A 22,073-nucleotide genomic window follows, 5' to 3' on the forward strand; every position below is an offset into this window, starting at 1 on the left:
ATAATTCCCAATCCAGAATTGCCATTCACCTGGTAGCCTCATCACAAGCTGATCTAAAAAGCCATTTTACAGGCAGTCTACAAATTCCCTCTCTTGGAATCCAGAACCAACAGCAGATTGAAATTCCTCATGTTTATCTCACCATTGCCCTTTTTACGTATCATTTCTATCACCCATTATAACTTGTAGCCCACATCCTGGCCACTGTTCAGAGGCTTGTATATAACTCCCATTAAGGTCTTATTATCCTTGCAGTTTCTTAGCTCTTTCCACAAGATATCTCCAGTACATCTTCTGATCCTATGTCACCTCTTTCCAGAGATTTGATTTCATTTTTTAACAATAGAGCTCCCCTACCCCCTCTGCCTACCTATCTGTCCTTTCAATACAATGTTTATCCTTGGATGCTAAGCTCCCAACTATGATCTTCTTTCAGCCACAACATCATACGTGCCAAAACCTAACTCTACTATAAGACAAATCTCAGAGTTGTATACTGAATACATACTTTGATAATAAATTAACCTTTGAACCTTTGAGATCATCTACCTCATTCTGTGTACTGTGTGCATTCAACTGTAACACCTTCAATCCTGTATTTATCAGCCTTTTTGATTCTGGACCACTATTACACTTTAATTCATTCCGTATCATCAATCTGTCCCTCCTTGTTTCACTGCACACTCTAGTTACTTGTGTACCAACTGCCTCAACCTCAGCCCTATCATTCGGTTCCCATCCCCCTGTCAAATTAGTTTAAACGCTCCCTAACAGCTCTAGCAAACCTTCCCACAAGGATATTGGTCCCCCCCAGGGTTCAGGTATAACCTGTCCCTTTTGTACAAGTCATACCTTCCCCAGAAGAGATCCCAATGATGCAGAAATCTGAAACCCTGCACCCTGCACCAAATCTTGCCATGTGTTTATCTGCCAAATCATTCTACTCTTAGCCTCACTGGCAAATGGCATGCGCAGCAATCCAGAGAATTGACCCTGGAGGTCCTGCTTTTCAGCTTTCTGCCTGAATCCCTATATTCTCTCTTCAGAACCTCCTCCCTTTTCCTATCTACTCTATGTCATTGGTACTAATATACTACAACTTCTGTCCGTTCACCCTCCCCCTTTAAAATGTCATGGACCCGATTCAAGACATCCCTGACCCAGGCACCCAGGAGGCATCATGAGATCCAGGGGTCCCTTTCACATCCACAGAATCTGCTTTCTGCTTCTCCAACTGTGGAACCTCTAACACGACTGCACTCCTTTTCTACCCTCCTCCCTTCTGAGCACAGAGCCAGACTCAGTGCCAGATATCAAGTTGTTGTGGCTTTTCTCTGGTAGGTTGTTCCCCCCAACAGTATCCAAAGTGGTATTCTTATTATTGAGGGGAACAACTACAGGGGTACTCTGCACTGGTTGCCTACTTCCTTTCCCTCTCCTGACAGTCACCCAGGAATCAGCCCCCTATAACTTAGATTATTTCCTTGTAACTCATATCTATCACCTTCTCATTCTCTCATTTGAGCTGAAGGTCATCAAGCTGCAGCTCCAGTTCCTTAACACGGTCTCTAAGGAGCTGCAGTTCAATGCACTTTGAGTAGATATAGTTATCAGGGAGACTGGAAGACTCCCAGATTTCCCGTCTCTCACACAAGGAACATACCACTACCTCAGGATCCATTCTCAGCCCACTAGATATGTACTAACAAAAATCCTCACTCGAAACTTTCTAACTTACTTACTTGGAACCTCCTCCTGTGCTTGCCCAAGCCTGTTGACCCAAAGCCAGACCACTTTAACAATGCCCCACTCACACAATTTCCACTCCAACAACGGCCATTCCACTTACACCTCCTTTCTTCTTACTGGCCCCGCACCAAGAAAAAAGCTGAAAAGCACCAGAGCTCTTTTTAAACCTGAAATAGCTGAACTATTTTTTTCTCAAAAGGTTTAAGATGAGAGATAGAGTGTTTAGAAAGGGAGAATCTTTTGGTGGCTGGAGTTTGACTGCCTGAAGATGCAGTGGAGGCAGAGACTCTCACAATATCTTAGAAGTATCCAGATAAGTAGTCAGTGTTTCGAAGATAATGGACAAAATATTCGGGTCTATTATCACATATACATGGAAACATACAGTGCATTAATACACTTTCTGGCAAGTGTCAATACACATTCTGGTGCCAAAATAGTATGTCCACCATGCTCAATAGAACACAAAACAGAACATACCAAGCGATAAAGCAACAACAGCAAAACAAGATTCATTCTCTCCCTCCCATGCACACACCCATGCACCTACATAGTCCTCTAAGCCCAAAACAGGTCGTCTTCAGCCTTCCATCCTCCAGCGGACTCATGGATTTGCAGACAGTAGGCTTTCAATTTCCCCAGCAGACTCGTAGAGATTTGCAAACAAGCCTCTGGCCATTGAGACTCTACTTCTGGGTTTCCAATCGACCTTCGGGCTTCGTTCTTCAATACGGACCCAGTGCTCGCTGATGACAATGAATAAGGACCCTGGACTTTAAGCTCAAGATTCGTCGATGACAGGATCCCCTGAACTCTGGTCCAGCTGGCAAAGAGATATACACAGAAAAACAATCCTAGGAACTGCTATACACAAATAGTATAGTTTTTGGAACTGGAGAACATGAATGTATCTTTCCTCCATCCCACTCTCCGCATTCCACAGGAACCACTCCTTCCATGACTCCCCTGGCCAGTTATCCCTCTCCATTGAACTCCCTCCTGGTACTTCTCCTGGCAGGCGGGAGAAGTGCTACACCTGCCCTGACAGGTTCTGAAATATTGACAGTCTTCCCTATCCATAGATGCTGCCTACCTGCTGAGTTTCTCCAGCACTTTGTGTGTTTTACTCTGGATTTCCAGTATCTACAGGATCCCTTATGTTTATGCACACAGAGAGCACAGTCCCAGGAATTGGTGTACACAAAGAGCCGAGGAGTATGCGAACACATTGTGAATAGTTTGGGATATTGGCTACCCAGAGCATTATTTGTACAGTTCACAGTCTAGATAATCATGTACTGGGAGCTACTTATTTACTTACCAACCATTACACTGCTGGCACATAGGGCAGCAATGAAGGTCCTCTATCGCTACCAGTGTTCAGAGTTTCCTTTATCATGTCAGTAGCTTCTTCTTTGTTTCCACTACTGTTGGTCATGCAAGTCTCGGGTGGAGACTCCGGAATACTGTCGTACTCAGATGTAGAAAGGATTTTCATTGCTGTTTCCGTCACAATTTTGTTTCACCAGTCAGGTTTGTTAGCCCTGAGCTGAACCCCCGAACCTGGAGGTCTGGTAGACCACTCTTTGTCTGGCCTCTACACTTGATCTGGTTGGCATGGGTGACCCTACCAGGAGGCAAAGCGTTAAGCCCTGACTCCAGCCAACGTAGTTCCTCCGGGTCATTGAGGCACTCAAGCCTCCAAACCATAACAAGACTGCAGCCCTCTTGGAGAATGTACAGGGAGTAATGCCTGTGATATCAGTCTGCAGAATCAGAGTGTACAAAGTTCACAGACTGGGGTACCTCTGCAAACAACGAGCAATAGCCCATAAATTAGCATACACAGAAAACTCAATTTGGGTTATAGATATATAGACAGAATTCAGTCTGGTAGAACAATGTAGACAAATTACAGTCTTGTGTATTAATCCTTACACAGTAGAATCAGAGGATTAATGCCCAGACAACACATGCTGTTAGTGTAGTCACAGTGACTGCACACTGGGGTATGCGTGCGTTTAGAGATGACAGTGAGTGCGCAGTCTGTGAATCCTATGGTGTGTCTGTCAGTGCAGCTCTGCTCTGGCCAGCCTGGATACCGGTTCCCACCACAACCATGGTTCTGCCTCTCCTGCTCCTGCCCCTGCCCCTGCCCCCTCTCCCTGGCTCTCTCCTCTGACGGACTGCTGCTGCCTCACTGTGAGGCCTCTGCGTCTGCCACCATCTGGGCTGTAAGTTTGCTTCCTGCAGGCAGCGGGATTTTGGTGAGAAACATCTGGTAATGATGGGTTGTGTAATTCCTTTATGTTGTAAAGACTTCCCAGAGCATAGATGTTAACCCTTTCCTACTTACCAGACAGGCTAGAATATCCCTGGGCTGAATACCTGGGGATCAGACCCTCAGGTCAGTGACTGGGTTTGCTGTGGGAACACTGGCTCCAGGCTGGGAATGCCTGCCGGCAGCTGCACAAGTGTAAAGTCCAGCGTTCACTTTCAGAGAGGCTGAAGTTGTCGAACATTGGGAATCGATATCCTGGGGAGGTGGAACTCTGGAATCTAGACACAGCAGCAGCCTTTGACCAGCTGTACACTCCTCCCAGGGCTGATAGGGGAATATTGAAATCCAACCCACAGATGCCAGAAACCTGAAATAAAAGTAGAAGCTGGGAACCCTCAGCAGGTCAGGCAGCATCTGCAAAGAGGGAAACAGTGCATATTTTCTAGTCTGGGACCCTACATCAGAAATGGGAAATGCAGATGCTGGAATCTAAAGCTAAATCAGACTGCTGGAGCTACCCAGTGGGTTGCGACAACTGTGGGGGGGAACGGAGAGTCAATACTTCAGGTCTTGCACTGCAGCTACACTGAGACAGTAGAGGAGATAGCCAGAATAAAAAAGTGAGGAGAGCAGTGGGGGAAGAGCTGGCAGGTGATAGAGGGGGGGTTGATAGGCAGATGGAGTCAGTTGGGGAAGGGAAGGGTGGCAATAACTGGGAGGTGATATGTGGAGGCAAGATAAGGGTTTACCAAAGGTGGAATCTGATGGGAATGGAAGATGGAGCAATAAATCAAGTGAGGGAGGGTGAGGAGAGCAGATGGAAACAGTGTACGGGTACACCAACTGACCCTCTCCCACTATAGATGCTGCCTGACTGGCTGAGTTCTTCCAGCGATTTGTTTGTTGCACCAACGCTATGGAGGTTTGGGCTGACATGTAGTAAGCAACCTCCTGCACCAAGAAGAACAGGCCTAGACTGCGTCATTATCTGAGGAGCAGTGAATGAAACTGGATGTATATACTCACTAATGAATAACCATCCTTCCAACCATATGCTGGAAGGGAGGTCACTGGTGAAGCAGATGAAAAAAGGAGTCCTGGACCTTGTCTGGAGAAACTCCTGCAATGATGTCCTGACGCTGAGCTGATTGGCTTTCAGCAACCTCAACAGTACATTGCAATATGTAATAGTAGAATAATAAGTATATCTACAAATTAAATTAAATAAGTAGTGCAAAAATACTTAAGTAGTGTTCATGGGTTCTTTGTCCATTCAGAAATCTGGTTGCAGAGGGGAGGAAGCTGTTCATGAAATGTGGAGTACGTGTCTTCAAGCTTTTGTACCTTCTCCTTGGTGGTGGCATTGAGAAAAGGGCATGTCCCGGGTGATCAGGGTCTTTAATGATTGATACTACCATTTTGATAAGTTGCCTTTTGAAGGTGTTCTGGATGCTGGGGAGGTTAATGCGCATGCTGGAACTGGTCCAGTTTATAACTTTCTGCAGCTTTTTCCAATCCTGTGCTCTGGCTCTTGCATACCAAATAGTGACGCAACCGGTTAGAATGCTCCCTGCAGTACATCTACGGAAATTAATGAATGACTTTTGTGACATACCAATTCTCCTCAAATTCCTAATGAAATATAGCCACTGTCACGCCTTCTTTGTAATTGCATCAATATGTTGGGTGCAGGATACGTAGATCCTCAGAGATGTTGACACCTAGGAACATGAAACTGCTCACCCTTTCCACTGCTGACCCCTCAGTGAGGACCAGTGTCTGTTTCTTCGACTTCCCCTTTCTGAAATCCACAATCAATTGATCAGCAAATTTATGGATGGCATTTGAGCTGTGCTTAGCCACACGATCGTGGGTGTAGGGAGAGTGGAATAGTGAACTAAGTGTGCATCTTGGAGGTGATTAGTGTTGATTGTCAGCAAGCAGGAGGTGTTATTTCTGATCTGCACAGACTCTGGTCTCCCATAGAGAGAGGTACAAAGCCCCAGGTTCTGGAGCTTGTTGATTAGAATGATTGTGTTGAATGTTGAACTATAATTAATAAATAGCAGCCTAACATTGGTATTACTATTGTCCAGGCGATCCGATGCTAAGACAGGAGCTACTGAGGTTACATCCACTGTAGACCTATTGTGGTGACAGGCAACAGGTTCAGGTTTGAGGATAAGGACATCTCTGGGGCTCCCCTCTGATCCATTAGCTATAGAGCCACTTAACCCTCCCCATTTGAAATTACTTTCAGAGTTAAGCATGCATCAAATGCCGCGTAGTAACCAGTCAAATTGGCACCCCATCGCTCCATACTCCAGGCTGCTGTTCCTGGTAGATTCATCCACACTCACTGCATAAGGGTTGCCCCATGGGCAGCCCAATCGTAGTGGTAGAGTGAGGGATCATCCATTCTGGGAGGTTACTTTTTATGTGGTGTAGATTTGCTAAGACATGGTAGCGAGAGACAGAGTGCAGAAAGATTCACTAGCACATTGCCTGGAATGGAGAGCTGTAGTTATAAGGAGAGACTGAATAGGCTGGGTCTGTTCTCACAGGAGTATAGGAGGCTGTGTCCTCACGGAGAATTATAAAATTATGAGAGGCATGAATAGGATTGTTAGTTATTCTCCTCAAAGCAAAAGAGAGGCCACAGGCCTCTCTTGAAATGTCCAGGGGTAGACTGTAGGTCACAGGACACCTAACACCAGGGCCGGATTTAGTGGGGCTGGAGGCCCTGATGGGCCCCTGCCAACACGGTAAAATGCTGCTGTACCAAGCAAATAAAGGCAAGAACAAGAACAAAGGTCGTACTGCTCTGAATATCAAAACTGTGGACCAAGACATCGGTTTAGTGCAATACATAGGCTATAAGCTTACAGGCCTTAAGAGGGAGGACAGAAAGTAATACAGATTCTTAGTCTGAAGGACAGCATCTAAAGCACTCAAAAATTGACCTAGGCTTAGTTGGCTTAGTAAAGTTAGGAGGGAGACGAAGTATGATGTACCCAGTTTTAAATCTTTATTTAGCTATTGCTGCACATACCATAGGCCTTATTTCTGAAACAATGCCAAAGCATTTTTATCTAGGTATTTTTCTCAACCGTGTGTTCTGAGAAAGTAAAATGGAAATGAGAGACAAAAAGGCCAAGGGAGATGGCACTGTGGCAAACTAGGAAACTTGACAATACTCCAACAACCTTTTTGAAAAATGAGATCGAGCACATACTAACCTATTGCTGTACTGTGTGGCTTGCAGAGTAAAGACCACTTATTACTTACTAAGTTTGTAAACAGTTAACTATTAGCCTATTGCCACAAAAACAGGAACAGCACTGACACACAAGCCTAGATATTTACAAAGTCAAAGCTTGTTTTTCAAAATTAAAGCCTAGTTCTTCTGGATTTCTTCACAGCAAAGTCCTTGATCAGATCACTAAAATCCAACTTCTGAACAAGATCACTTTCATGTGACATCAGGGTAAGATGATTCAGCCTGTCCTGTCCCATTGTGGATCTGAGCCTATGTAGTTGCCATTATCAGGCCTGCCAAATATGTCACTGGAGCCTCGGATAGCCAGTCCCCTCTTGACCAAAAACTTCACAACCACCAACACTCTTCCCAATACGTCGGTCCAGTAGACACACTCTGACTCGAACTGTTTTTTGCAGTTCTGTATCATTCTTCTGCTGTCAGACGCCAGTGTAATGTAGGTCAGTATCGCTTTCCTGCGGAGTTTTCGCTATTTCCATGCTGTCCAATGCACTCAGCGGCATGTTTCCAGTCGCTAAAGCCAGTTTCGAAGATGGACTGACAGTTACCATCACTGAAGATGCGGCATGCAAAACAAAACACACAGCCGGTGGGAGGGGAATATAAGAGTCATATGATACGTACTCACCATTTACAAGCTTGCGTTTGAAGTGAAATTTGGAGAAAAAACGTCTCTGCTGTTTGTATACTCGTTCCAAAGCTTTGATATCCACATCCTTATTCTGGCAGGACTCCGGCCCTTTCTTAGCCCAGTACGCTCGGACTGAATCATCTAACGTTTCCCTTCCCCAGCGAGCAGGATCAGTGCTGTAAGGATCCTCAGCAGCGGTAACGTTAACATTAATGGCTGTCCGACTTGGTTGTTTGGAGGCCTCTGTGGTCGGGAATCTCAAAGTCATGCTCTCTGCCTCTTCAACGTTAGCTGCTGACTGTAGCAAGGACGGTGGTCCTGTGCTAACGCTGGTGCTAGCACTAGCTGTTGTACAGATCTCCATTTGTCCACCGGTCTCAGACTGTGACAAGAGCGATGTTACCGCTGCATCATCGAGAACAGGTTTAAAAATTCTGTCAATCTCAATGTCTTTTTTAATGCTTCTTTCTCACGGTCCTCTTTTTCTTGTTTCTTTTTACTTTTCTGGGCTCCACTCTCGTATTTTTTTTTTGTCCGCCATGATGATAGCTACCTACTTTGGGCCCCTCTGCAGGTCGGGCCCCTGGGCTGCAGCCCTGCCTAACACAGTGGAGGGTGGAGGGAGTTCTCTTGGGTACTTAGTACGTAAGGGACACAGAATGCTTTTTCAATGCCCACCAGTTCTCACAAGATTCTCTTATCAGGAACACATTCCTTTTCCCTGGCTTTTCAGCATTTCCAAGGGATTGTTCCCACCACAACTCCCTAATTTTCTATCCCCGCCTACTACAGTCCTGGTTAGGTACTTCCCAAACAAATGCAGGCAATGCAACACCTGACCTTTCACTCCCTTCCTTCGCAGCATCCAGGGGCTAAAAAAGGCTTTCCAAGCAAGGCACTGATTCACTTACATTTCATCCAAACCAGAGTACAGTGTGCCTCCTCAACACTGGGTACACCAACCACTCTTTTGCTGAGCAGCTGTATTCCGTCCACAGGGGCAAACCTGAATTCCTCCTTTCATATCACCTTCAATCCTCTCCCCTCTCCCACTCCAACCTTCCTGTTGATGGCCTCCTGCACTGCTACAACAAGGCCCAAAGCCAAACCCGAGGAACAGCATCTCTCTCCTGCCGGGGCATGCTGCAGCCTTCAAATTCTGATATAACTCATTCTCTCTTTTTGTTTGCATGAGAACTGGCCATTGTAGTTGCCATGACTTTTGCTGAGTTCTTCCCTTTTGTTTTGTTTTGATTTTTTTTGTACTGTCTGGCCTGCTGAATTTGTCCCACTGCTTCACCATTAGCAACACATGACACAGAGAAGGAAGCTTAACTAGAGCTTACCTGCCCCTTACCTCTCACATTAGGGTGCAACTGGATGACTGATCAGGGAAATTATCTCCCCTTTCTCCCATCTCCTTCCCCCACCTTCTCTGCTATCAATGACTGGTCACCCAGATGCCACCAGTCAAGAATGAAGGGTCTCAACCTGAAGCATTGACTGTCTATTTCCCTCTATAGATGCCGACTGACCCACTGAGTTTCTGTAGTGCTTTGTGAATTGTTCCACATCTGTAGTCTCTTCTGTGTTTGGTGTATCATTTCTAAGGCACTTCTTGATATTGTGATGGAGATAACAATCACAATTGATGATCAAGCTGCAAACACAGAATTGCCAAGAGTTATTTTGTCACTTTATCATTTCCGGTCAGAGCCACTTTATGTCCAGATACTCCTGCACCTAATGTCACTTTAGATACAGTACATAAAATCAGTCTATATCATCATCATCATTATGTGCTGTGTCACATGACGTGGGCAATCATGGTCTATGACCAAGATTGTTCTTGACAATTTTTCTACAGAAGTGTTTTACTATTGCCTTCTTCTGAGCAATGTTTTCACAAGATCAGTAACCCAGCCATTGTCAATAATCTTCAGAGATTGTCTGCCTGGCATCATAACCAGGACTTGTGATGTGCTCATAGGACCATCCAAGCCATGCTCCCATGGCTTTACGTGACCCTGATCGGGTGGCTAAGCAGGTGCTACACCTTGCCCAAGGGCAAATGTCTTACACTTCCTTTGGTAGAGATGTATCTCCACCTCGCCACCCACCAGCCTACGTATATAAGCTAATCTTTTATATACACACAGCCACACTCAACTGCTTCTTGTACATTCTCTTTTATAGGATTGCTTTTATATCTATATTATTGTATTTTATGTTTATTGGCCAAGTGGTTAAGACGTCGGTCTAGTGATCTGAAGGTTGCTAGTTCGAGCCTCCACTGAGGTAGTGTGTTGTGTCCTTGAGCAAGGCACTTAACCACACATTGCTCTGCGATGACACCGGTGCCAAGGTATATTGGCCCTAGTGCCCTTTCCTTGGACAACATCAGTGTCGTGGAGAGGGGAGACTCGCAGCATGGGTATCTGCCAGTCTTCCATACAACCTTGCCCAGGCCTGCGCCCTGGAAACCTCCCAAGGCACAAATCCATGGTCTCACGAGACTAACGGATGCCTATATGCTTATTGGATCCAGAGTAATGATCACTTTGTTCTCCTTTATATTTATGTACTGAAGAATGCCAATAAAAAAAATCTTGAATCTTGAATGAATGTCAGAAGATTGTGGAAGGGGGCAAGACAGTTGGTTAAGGAGATATATAGGACAGTAGCCAAGATACCAAACAGAAAACCAGAGAAGTAATGTTGAACCAGCTGAAAACACTGATTATTCTACATCTGGAGGTCTTACACAGTTCTGATCATCATACTACAGGACCTAGAAGGCTACTGACAAATCAGAAGAGATGAACAGAATTCTGGTGGTTTAACTAGACAGATCATTGAGGATAAGCTTCTGTCTAACAGGACAGACTGAAGGCAAATGTAATCAGTATTATCAGATTGTTTGTCAAGATGTACAAGAATGACCTGCTCCCCTAGCAGGGGTAACAATTAGAGATGCAGGGTAACTGGTGGAAGAACTAGATGGGAGGGTAGAAATATTTTATCCCAGGTCCATTGGGAATCTGGTGGAATCAGAAATTGTCAGGAGGTTAAACTCCAAGGGTGGGATGGACTGTGATATGGGATCAGCTCTCTCATGCATGGGCCACTGAATCTGCTCACAGAGCAAAAGAAGGGTTTGGATTACTTTGTATCCGTCTTCTGAGATTTAGTATCCAGCTCAGAAATTTTTGCATCGTGTTTTTGAACATCAGCATTCAGGAATTTCAAAGATTCCGTGATTGATTTTAAATCTTCATTAAGGCTTTGACAATGTTGTTCAAATTGAGCAGTTAAACTTTCAGATAATTTTATCCGATGCTGCTCAAACATTTCCTCCAAACACTTCACCATAACTTCGTAAGTTAATTCCGTTGGTTTAGTGTCACCTTTCTTCTTTCCTCCGTTCCCATCAGCATCTTTCCCATCTTTGGTTTTAGATCTCGTACTCATTTCTTTAAGCTCAAAAGTTGCAATTGACAAAAGGAAGTCAGTTAATCGATAATTCAGAGAGATAAAGTAAGTCTTCTGGTGTACTTAAAGTTGATTAGATCAAGGAGATCATAGGTTAAAAAGGATAACGGGAATGGAGCGAAGCCAGAGATACGACCTCACTCCATGAGCGCTCCCTGCAGAATCGGGTTTGGATTACAAACTAGAACCAGAACGATGAGGACTTCACTCTTGATGAGTGCTTTACAGTGAAGAGGTTACATTGGTTGTCTGTCTCACCTGAATTGTTCAGCGTGCTCGGCCAAGTGAGGGAAAGTCCATCACTTAGATGGGTCTGGAGATTTATGCAGGCCAGGTGGAGAATGGCATCTGTGGCAAGCCCATGGTCCTGTGGCCATCAGTACTAATAACTGACGTGTTTTGTTCTAATTCCTAATTATCAACAGAACATGGGTGGGTCTGGCTCTACATTTAAGTAAGGCCAGTGAGATCTTAACCCTTTGATTCTGGAACATTCTGTGCCAGTGTGAGACCAGCAGGTTAACCCTTTGTTTACAGAGCATTTTTGATGCCATTATGAGTGATGTGAATTAACCTTTTCATTCTGTAACGCTTCAATGGCGTTGGCAATCCTGTTGAATGATGCGTGGATTCTGGAATGAGTCCAGAATATTTGGGTAAGTGTGAAGACCCTAATCCAACCAGAATCAGATTCAGGTTTATTATCACTGACATAGGTCATGCAAAATTAGTCTTTTGTGGTGGCAGTACAATGCAAGACACATTACTATAATTTACAAAAATAAATAAATAGTGAGTGAGATGAATACTGGGGTGTACGGGGTGTCAGGGAGGGGTAGCACCTCTGGTGGGGGAACATGTCGCGTCCTTTTCAGGGCGGTTAGTCCACCTTTGGTCCCCACCTGGCACTCAGCTCTCACCTGTGGCTCCCCGTAGCTGTTTGCATGCGACAGCGGCCACACCCCGGGCAACGGCTTCGACAAGCCGGCTAAACCAGGTGAGCGTCGCCGACGGGTCTCAAACCCTCGGTGAGATAGGGAGTTGTCTATCCCAGCATGTGAAGACAGACTCCGGCGGACTGAGCGGACGAGACCAGTGGAAGGTCCAACGGTCAAGAAGGTGGTCTCTGCAAGCGTCGTGGAACGTATAGAGCAGGACAAGGCACAGAAGACGTCCTGGTCATCCACTGCGCCTAGTCCCATCTCCAGCCGTCTCGACTCTGTCTTGCCACTGGATCCAGATGGGAATTGGGAAGAGAGAGTGAGGCTGACGCTGCGCAACTCTCCCTCGCTTAAATCCAAATCATGCGCTAGTCTCAACACCATCATTATGGTGTCGAGGTCCTCATCAACGTCAACGATGGACGAATAACCAACCAAGATGAATACTGAGGTAGTGTTCATGGGTTCATGGACCGATCAGTAATCTGATGGCAGAGAGGAAGACGCTGTTCCTTAAATGTTAGTGTGGCCATGCAGTCTCCTGTACCTCCTCCATGATAGTAACAATGTGAAGAAGGCACATCCCGGCTGATGGGAATCTTTAATGATGGAAGGCACCTTCTTGAGGCAACTCATCGTGAAGATGTCTCCGATGATGGGGAGGTATTGTGCCCATGGTGGAGCTGACTGAGTCACAACCCTCCGCAGCCCCTTGAACCGATGTGTTAAAGCTTCCATACCAGGCTGTGATGCAAGCAGTCATAATGCTTACCACCAGTGAATATCGGAAGAAAATGTGCAAAAGTCTTTGATAACACATCACATCTCTTCAAACTCCTGATCAAGTTGAGACACAGGTGGTGCCTTCTTTGTGATTGCATCACACTGTATGTGTCCTCGATAGATCCTCAGTCCTGTTGAAGGGTCTCGGCCCAAAACTTTGACTGCTCACTCTTTTCCAGAGATACTGCCTGGCCTGCTGAGTTCCTCTGGCGTTTTGTGTGCATTATGTTGATTTCCAGAATCTGAAGATTTTCTCTTGTTTGTGTTTATAGATCTTCTGAGATATTGACACTCTGGAATTTGGTCACCCTTTCCACCACTCACCCCTCATTGTGGACTGATGTGCATTCTTCTGACCTCCCCTTCCTGAAGCCAACAACTCCTTGGTCTTGTTGGCACTGAATGTGAGGTGGTTGTTGCTGATCCATCTTTCTACTCCCTCGTCCTTCTGATTCAATCCATTCACTACATATAGGTCAGCCACATGTCCCCATATTCTCACCTCCATTACCTATCAGAGTCCAGCACTCTCAGCCCTACATCTGTGTTCCTACATCTTCCTACCGTTGACATTTCCATCTTCACCATCCCCTCCATCCTCCTCTCATCTTTTTCTCTCTGTCTCCTTCTATCATTCACCTACCGGCATCTCCCAGCTCTACCCTCCTCCCCTCCTTACCTGCCCATCATCTCACACTCCTCCTCAGTGCACCAATCACCCACTGACCCCAATCTCATCTTGGCCCCTCTCCTCTTTATGCCAGACATCTCCCCTCTCCACTCTCAGTCCTGATGCAGGGTCTCGTCCCACAACAATGAGAGTTCCTTTCCCCTCACAGATCCTGCTCGACTGCTGGGTCCTCTAGTAGACTGCTTGACCTCCAGATTTCATCATAGCAGTCTCTTGTGTCTTGATCCAACCAAAGTACTGGATCAATGACATCACGAGTGATGCAACACCCTGGGTACTGTTGAAGGATCATGGGTCCCGAATTCTACTCCTGTGCTCAGCAGGTCCCAGTTCCCTCCAGGACAGTAAACCCCATTGCTGAGTTGAATTGAATTGACCTTATTTCATACATCCTTCACATACATAAGGAGTAGAAATCTTTACGTTATTTCTCTGTCTGAATGTGCAATGTGCAAGTTATAGTAATTTGTTGGCTGGGATCTTCATGGATTGCTGGGATATTGATATCACCATCCTGAATAGCTAGTGCTGGGAGAGGCCTTCTTCACAGATTCTACTCCCATGGGAAATCTGTTATCTTCCAGCATGTTGGGGGAAAAAATTGGAACAGACTCTAGCTCCTGTGTGATCCTGAACTCATCACCCACCAACTGATGCTGGATAAAGTCAAGGACGTCTCTCTGCTCACAATCACTCCAACGGTGGGAAAAGTGTGCCCAACACAATCTGACCAGAGGTCTGACTACCTCGCCTCTTCCACCCATGGTGTAACCCTGACCCTCTTGGACTTTCATGCACCGTTACTCATTGAACCAGCTACTCCGTAGTGAGGGGTAGTTCTGCAATAAAACATGGCATCAGCCCAAATCACCAGCAGCTCCTTAGGCTTGGCTGGGGCCAGAATGAGGGAAGGGTGACAGTGCTGGTCAACTGCACCACGGGGAATGCATCCCTTGTAGGCATCCCTGCTGTATTGCTGCCTCTGCCTTCCCCAAGCACAGGCTTCACTCTCTATTAGCTCTGGCCATTGGTAAGTGGTTTATTATCATCACCTACAGAGGTACAGCAAAATGCTTCTATTTGTATGCCTTCCAGACAGATCATTCCTTACATAAGTACCTCGAGATAGTACAAAAGGAGAACAGAGTGCAGAATTTAATGTTACAGTTACAGGGAAAGGGCAGTGCAGGCAGAAAATAAGGCTTAAGGTCAATGATGGGGACTGAGAGATCAATAGTTAATTTTCATTTTCCTTATTGGTTTCCACCCCTGTGCTGAAAGACTATTGAGCCAATGTTGATAAAGGGAACTCTTGTTCGTTCACGCAAACAGCAGGAATTCTGCAGATGCTGGAAATTCGAGCAACACACATCAAAGTTGCTGTTGAACGCAGCAGGCCAGGCAGCATCTCTAGGAAGAGGTACAGTCGACGTTTCAGGCCGAGACCCTTCGTCAGGACTAACTGAAGGAAGGGTTAGTAAGAGATTTGAAAGTGGGAGGGGTAGGGGGAGATCCAAAATGATAGGAGAAGACAGGAGGGTGAGGGATGGAGCCAAGAGCTGGACAGGTGATTGGCAAAGGGGATATGAGAGGATCATGGGACAGGCCTCCTCTACTGTAAAGATGAAGCCACACTCAGGTTGGAGGAACAATACCTTATATTCCATCTGGGTAGCCTCCAACCTGATGGCATGAACATTGACTTCTCTAACTTCCACTAATGCCCCACCTCCCCCTCATACCCCATCCATTACTTATTTTTATACACACATTCTTTCTCTCACTCTCCTTTTTCTCCCTCTGTCCCTCTGACTATACCCCTTGCCCATCCTCTGGGTTCCCCCCCCCTTGTCTTTCTTCCCAAACCTCCTGACCCATGATCCTCTCATATCCCCTTTGCCAATCACCTGTCCAGCTCTTGGCTCCATCCCTCTCCCTCCTGTCTTCTCCTATCATTTTGGATCTCCCCCTCCCACTTTCAAATCTCTTACTAACTCTTCCTTCAGTTAGTCCTGACGAAGGGTCTCAGCCTGAAACGTTGACTGTACCTCTTCCTAGAGATGCTGCCTGGCCTGCTGCGTTCACCAGCAACTTTGATGTGTGTTTCTTGTTCTTTCAGTCTATTTTGTCATGGTCCTTGCTACTTGTTGTCCGTCTGCACTGCACTTTCTCTGTAAACGGAACAGTGTACTCTGAATTCTGTTATTGCTTTCCTTTTGTATCTCTGTGTACATATCGCAAACACGAGAAGGTCTCTAGATGCTGGAAATCCAAAGCAACACGCACGAAACACTGGAGGAACTCAGCAGGTCATCTATGGAAAAGAACGAACAGTCGACATTTCGGGCCAAGGCCCTTCATCAGGGCAAGGTGTTTGCTTTATTAAGACACGCCGTGGAACTGATCCTTCGGACCCTTCAAGCTGCACTGCCCAGTAACCCACGATAAAACCCAAGCTTAATCACAGGACAATTTACAATGACCAACTTACCTACCAACTGGTACGTCTATGGATTGTGGGAGAAACCGGAGCACCTGGAGGAAACCCACACAGTCATGGGGAGAATGTAAAAATTCCTTACAGACAGTGACGGGAATGTATGTAATGACCTATCTGGATGGGATGCACATAAAACTGTAGCTGGTGATACATGTTGTAAAGTGTGGGGTGGGGGTTGGTGGAGAAGAGGTAATGAGCTGGGTGGTGGGAGGGGTCTTTCCTTGTGCTGGCTGCTTTCCTGAGGCAGTGGGAAGTGCAGACAGTCAATAAAGAGGAGGTCAGTTTTCACAATAGTCCAGGCTGTGTTCAGAACCGCAATTTCTTGCACCCATGGGCAGAGCCACATACCACATCGTGATGCATCTGGGATACGATACTTTCTAAAGTGCATCTGGTAAAACTTGCGAAGGTGTTTGGGGACATGGCTAAACCTCCTTCACAATGGGCAGTTGCTGTGGTCTGTGGTTGTAGAACATAGGAAATGTAGAAACATAGAAAACCTACAGCACAATACGGACCCTTTGGCCCACAAAGCCATGCCGAACATGTCCTTACCTGAGAAATTACCTAGGGTTACCCACAGCCCTCTATTTTTTTGAGCTCCATATACCTGTCCAGGAGTCTCTTAAAACACTCTATTGTATCCGCCTCCACCATCGTCGCCGGCAGCCCATTCCGCGCACTCACCACTCTCTGCGTAAAAAACTTACCCCTGACATCTCCTCTGTACCTACTTCCAAGCACCTTAAAACTGTGCCCTCTCCTGCTAGCCATCTCAGCCCTGGGGAAAAGCCTCTGTCAATCCTCACGATGAATGCCTCTCATTGAGGTAACAGACCCACACAGTGGGGGCTGGATATCCCAGACAGCCCCTGTTCTGGCCACATTCAAAACACGTTGGGAGGCTCCCGCCTGAAAACAGGACTTGGCTGCTAGGTGGAGAAGTCAAAGAGTTTGCAAGAGTTAAAATAGTAATCGGGTACGCAGGGGAGCTGCCTGAGTGGGAGTGGCGGGAGGCAGGAGGCTGGACTGCGAACAGCTTGGTGAGTCAGGCTGTGTGAAAGGCGCCCGGGTGAAGTTTCTTTGTTGAAGTTGGTTGTGTTTGTTGTGTGAACGAACCTACGTCTTCCGCTGCAGGGAGAAAGTAACGGCCAGATATTGGACAATCTCTGAGCGACAGCGTGCTCAGACACTCGGCATAGAGTTGTAAGTCTAACGTGATTATTGAAAAGTTTAAATGCAAGATGAGTCACACTCTTCATTACCTTAATTGGGACGAAAGGCACCCGCGGTCGGTTCGTCTGGAGTTTGCAAGCTGCCAGATGAACAGTTAGTTTGTCAATTCCTGCCCCAGCTCTGGACGTTATATTAAGACTGGCGTGACTGGGGCTGTGGTCTGTCTCCTACCTGGAGGGGGCGGGTAGGAGGATGGTGTGGACTGACGCTGGGAGTGCGGGAGCTCCGCTATCTCCACACCACCAACCGCATGAAGTCCGCAGCCACTTGCGCTGAGGCTGAGATAACGGGAGACTGTGGACTCATTGCCCGCAGCAGGGCGGGGCACTGTATGTGTGTGTGTGTGTATACCCCTGTGGCTCCCCAGTCGGAATACCGGGCAATTTGACTTGCTTCAGGTCAGTGATGGGCTGCAGACCGGTTGGAAGGGCGTTGAGAAGCCGGTCAGAATAATCAGGGTCAGGATCATTGTTTAGGAGTCACGACAAGGTTCAAGGCCAGGATGAGGGGCAAAGGGCAGAGGGTCAGGAACAATGTTCAGGGAGGTTCAGAAGTCAGGATTAGGGTTCAGTGTTTATGGTGGGTCTCCAGGGGATTCAGAGTTAGGCATCAGGGGTCAAGGTGAAGCTCAGAGGTCAGCTTTGGGGTTCAAGTGTCAGGGGTAAGCTAAGGACAACAGGGTAGGCATTCAAGGATCAGAAATGGGTTCAGATGTCAGGGTGAGGCCCAGAAGGCCAGGACTAGCGATTTGAGATCAACATTGGGGTTCAGAGGTCAGGGGTAGGTTCAGGAGGTTAGGGTTAGGTTTCAGAGATCAAATGAGTTTCGGGAGCTGGGATTAGGGTTCAGGAATCTATGGTTTGACTGAGTGTAGGATGTCACCCGTCCACTGATGGGCAGGGAGAGCTCAGTTACAGTGTGTTTCATGTCACCGCAGTAGATGCCTGGTCTGACTCCCCAAAGGCCTAGAAAGGGGCTGCTTCGCAGCAGAGCTCTCACTGCTTCGTTCTCAGCACTGTCAACACTTGGCCATCCACAGCACCCGGCACACAGGAACGTGAGCACTGCTCCATGTAAGGAGAGTGATTGCCGCAGATGTTGGAACAGCTGAAAGGGCCATGCCTGGATGTTAACCCTTTGTGTGCAAGCTGTCAAGTTACCTAACCATGGTCGATCAAGATAGGCCTGCAGGTCCACTGGGGTGGGTAGGGTCACGGACCTGAGCTGGACCCTCCCAGTCACCGCAAACTGACAGGTTGATACACTGGACAGTACCCCAACCCCAGCTGAGCATGCCTGCCACCCACCTCAACACCAACAGTCAGGTCATTGCCACATTATAGGTGTCAATACAGACATTGCCCACACTCATTACAGTCATTGCTCACACTCATTACAGTTGTCGCTCACACTCATTACAGGCAAGCTGATCTATCAAAGGTGTGCCATACTCCACCTGCCCATTGCAGGCTGGATATTTCAATGATTCCTGCCCTACAAACCATCCCCAACCCAGTTAAGACACGTGATTCACTCCTTACTATCCATTACAGGTGAGGAGGTGGGCAATGGCACACCAGTTACTGAGTAATGATTGAGTGGAAGGGAACAGTATGATCCCCATTGGGAGGGGTATGATTACAAGAGCATCACGGCCTCCCCATTACAATCTCTCACCCTCTTTCTTGCACTGAACAGAAGTCTTTCGTTCCAATCCATTGTTAGCATTCCCTCCCCTTCACTCATTACATATAACATTATTTCCCAACCATTACAGTTGTGTCATGATCAATCATCTATTAAACTGGGATTAGTACCTTCACCCACTACCGGCGTCCCACCCCACTCCTCCATTCCAGGTTTGGCATGTCCCTCCCCCATCATTATTGTTGGATCATTTCTTCTTCCCAAACATTACACATACCACCCTCCCAACCATTACATCCATGTCATTCCCAACCATTACATACATGTCACTCCCACCCATGTCATTCCCAGACATTACATGTCATCCTCCCAACTGTTACTCACGTACTGTATCAACCAGCAACCATTACATAGGCGTGTAATCCCAATCACTGCACTCACATTTCCCCAGTTATTACACAGGTATCATCACAACAACTGTTAGACACATTTTACTGTATTCCATCCATTTTCCCTCTTAAGCATCCAAGGTGACTCACTTCCACTCTAGTCCTGTGTGTTCAGAGATGTCCGAAGCAGTGAATGTGAACCCACAGATTCTCCCCCAGGTGCAGTGGGAAGATGGACTGAAGCTGAGTCGGTACATTGTGAGGAGTTCTGCTCCTTGCAACAGTTTCATGTGACCTCTAGGCTTCACCGATCTACATCCTCGAGGTTTCAAATCCCATCTTGGATACTCACCACCTGTTACAGGGTCTTACACCACAGACCTTTTGGCCCATCATGTCCATGCTGATCCTCAAAAAGCTAGCTACAATCATCCCATTTAATACCACCCGGTCTGTCACCTACCACGCCTTTGCAATTCCAGTGTCTGCCCAGATAGCTTTTATATGTGTGAGATTCTATGCCTCCACCAACCCCTCAAACAGTGCCTTCTATTCCAACCATACTCGGGGTGAAAGAAAATTCATCAGATCCCTCGAAACCTTTCATTTGTCACCTTAAATGTATACCCTCCAATTCAAGGGGCATCCAGTACGGGGAGAAGTTTCCTTCTATCTGCTCACTCTTCCTGTTGTAATACTGTACACCTCTCCCAGTAACCCCAGGGGAAAAGCGGAACTAGCGTATCCAGTTTACTAAAATTCTCCACACCGTGGCAGGTCCTGGTAGATTAGAAGACAGCAAATGCCACACCATGGTTTAAAAAGGAACGTGGGCAAATCTGTAGTCAGAAAAATGCTTGGAGCTATCACTAATGGAGAAATAGCGAAGCATCTGGATAGAAGTTGTTCCATTAGGCGGACACAGTATAGATTCATGAATGACAGGCTGTGCTTGACATACTTCCTGGAGTTCTTTGAGGATTCTGGTTTAAGATGGTACTACTGAAGTTGTGCAACAGCTTACTGGTAGATCAGAAGGCAAGAAATATGACTAAAAGCATCACTAATAACACCTTTTCTGAAGTAAATTGTGGTCAACTATCACTACAAACAATGAAGAAGCAAGCAGAGGTAAAGCTGATTCAAAAGATGGGCCACGCGGGAGCATACCAAAGCTGGAATGTAACAATGTGTTCAAGACAGAGTTGCGGACGGTGTTTGTATCACTGTTGCTGTTGGAGCGAACAACTTGAAGAGGAGTCGATGCGGAATAAGTCCGATTCCCGTCCACACAACCCGGGTGCGAGGTTGTATTTCTCCAAGCGCTGAGCCGATTTGGTAATATCGAGCACAGCTTTGGGCTGTGCAGACCTGGTGTGTCACTACGCCGGGGCCCAGCCCTAGAGTGAGGTATTACTCGGTGCTTGGACAATTTAAACGCTAGCCCAGATAGACTGGAAAGCCCAAGTGCGGAGGCAAGGGTCGGGCTGATTTTCCACGCTCTCATGCGATGTTTATTCCTTTCTCTAGTGGCCACCATCTCAGCAAGTTTTGTGGCATTTTCACACACTAATATGCTGAACTTGAGATGGAGGCTTGGGCCTACTATTCCAGCTGTTCGGGGGAGTGGATTTAAATGCTCAGTCTGGTTCAGAATGCTGTCGTTCACATCATTTGTTTACGTGATCTGCGTTTTTTTCCCCCTTTCTCTGAGCAGTGTTTATGGTCTTTTTTTTAAAACATTGTGTTCTTCGAGTTTCTTGCTTTATGGCTGCCTGTAAGCAAACAAATCTTAAGGTGTATAACTTATACATTCTTTGATCATAAACGTACTTTGATTTATTGATATAATGAGCGCAGTGGATAGAGGGGAATAGGTGAACGTTGTATATTTGGTTTTCCAGAAGACATCTAAATAATGAGGATGCCTGGAGTTGGGGTAATGTATTATCATAGATAGAGGATTCATTAACCAATAGAAGGCAGATTTGGGATAAATGGGTGAATCTCTGGTTGACGGTCAGTGATGAGTGAAACGCTGCGAGGGCTGTTGTTGGGCCCATAGCTGTTCGCAATATACATCAACAATTTAGAAGTGGTGACCAAGAGTAGCATATCTAAGTCTGCTGACGATAAATTGAGGGGAGAAACAAGCTGAGGATGCAGGGAGAGTCTGTAGAGAGAGTCTGTAGACAGATATAAATAGGTTAAGTGAGTGGGCAAGGGTCTGGCAGATGGAGTACAACATTTGTAAATTTAAGGTTATCCACTTTGGAAGGAAAAATAGACAAAAAGTTTATTATTTAAATGGTGAAAGATTGCAACATGCTGTTGTGCAGAGGGACCCAAAGACTAAGACAAAGGAGCAGAATTGGGCCATTCAGCCCATCAAGACCTCTGTCATCCAATCACAACTAATCTATTTTCCCTCTGAGCCCCATTCTCCTGCCTAC

General features: G+C 46.4%; 1 protein-coding gene across 1 annotated transcript in view; it reads left to right on the forward strand.

Annotated features, from left to right (window-relative positions):
* The first annotated feature begins 17,380 nt into the window (after window positions 1-17,380).
* LOC140191194 (CD209 antigen-like protein C) overlaps window positions 17,381-22,073 on the forward strand; it is a 74,372-nt gene continuing 69,679 nt past the window's right edge. The window contains exon 1 of the mRNA XM_072248351.1: window positions 17,381-17,554. The gene's annotated coding sequence lies outside the window, so the exon portion shown is untranslated. The remainder of the gene's footprint in view (window positions 17,555-22,073) is intronic.

Source organism: Mobula birostris, chromosome 32 (assembly GCF_030028105.1).
Source record: "Mobula birostris isolate sMobBir1 chromosome 32, sMobBir1.hap1, whole genome shotgun sequence".
Lineage (NCBI taxonomy): Eukaryota > Metazoa > Chordata > Chondrichthyes > Myliobatiformes > Myliobatidae > Mobula > Mobula birostris.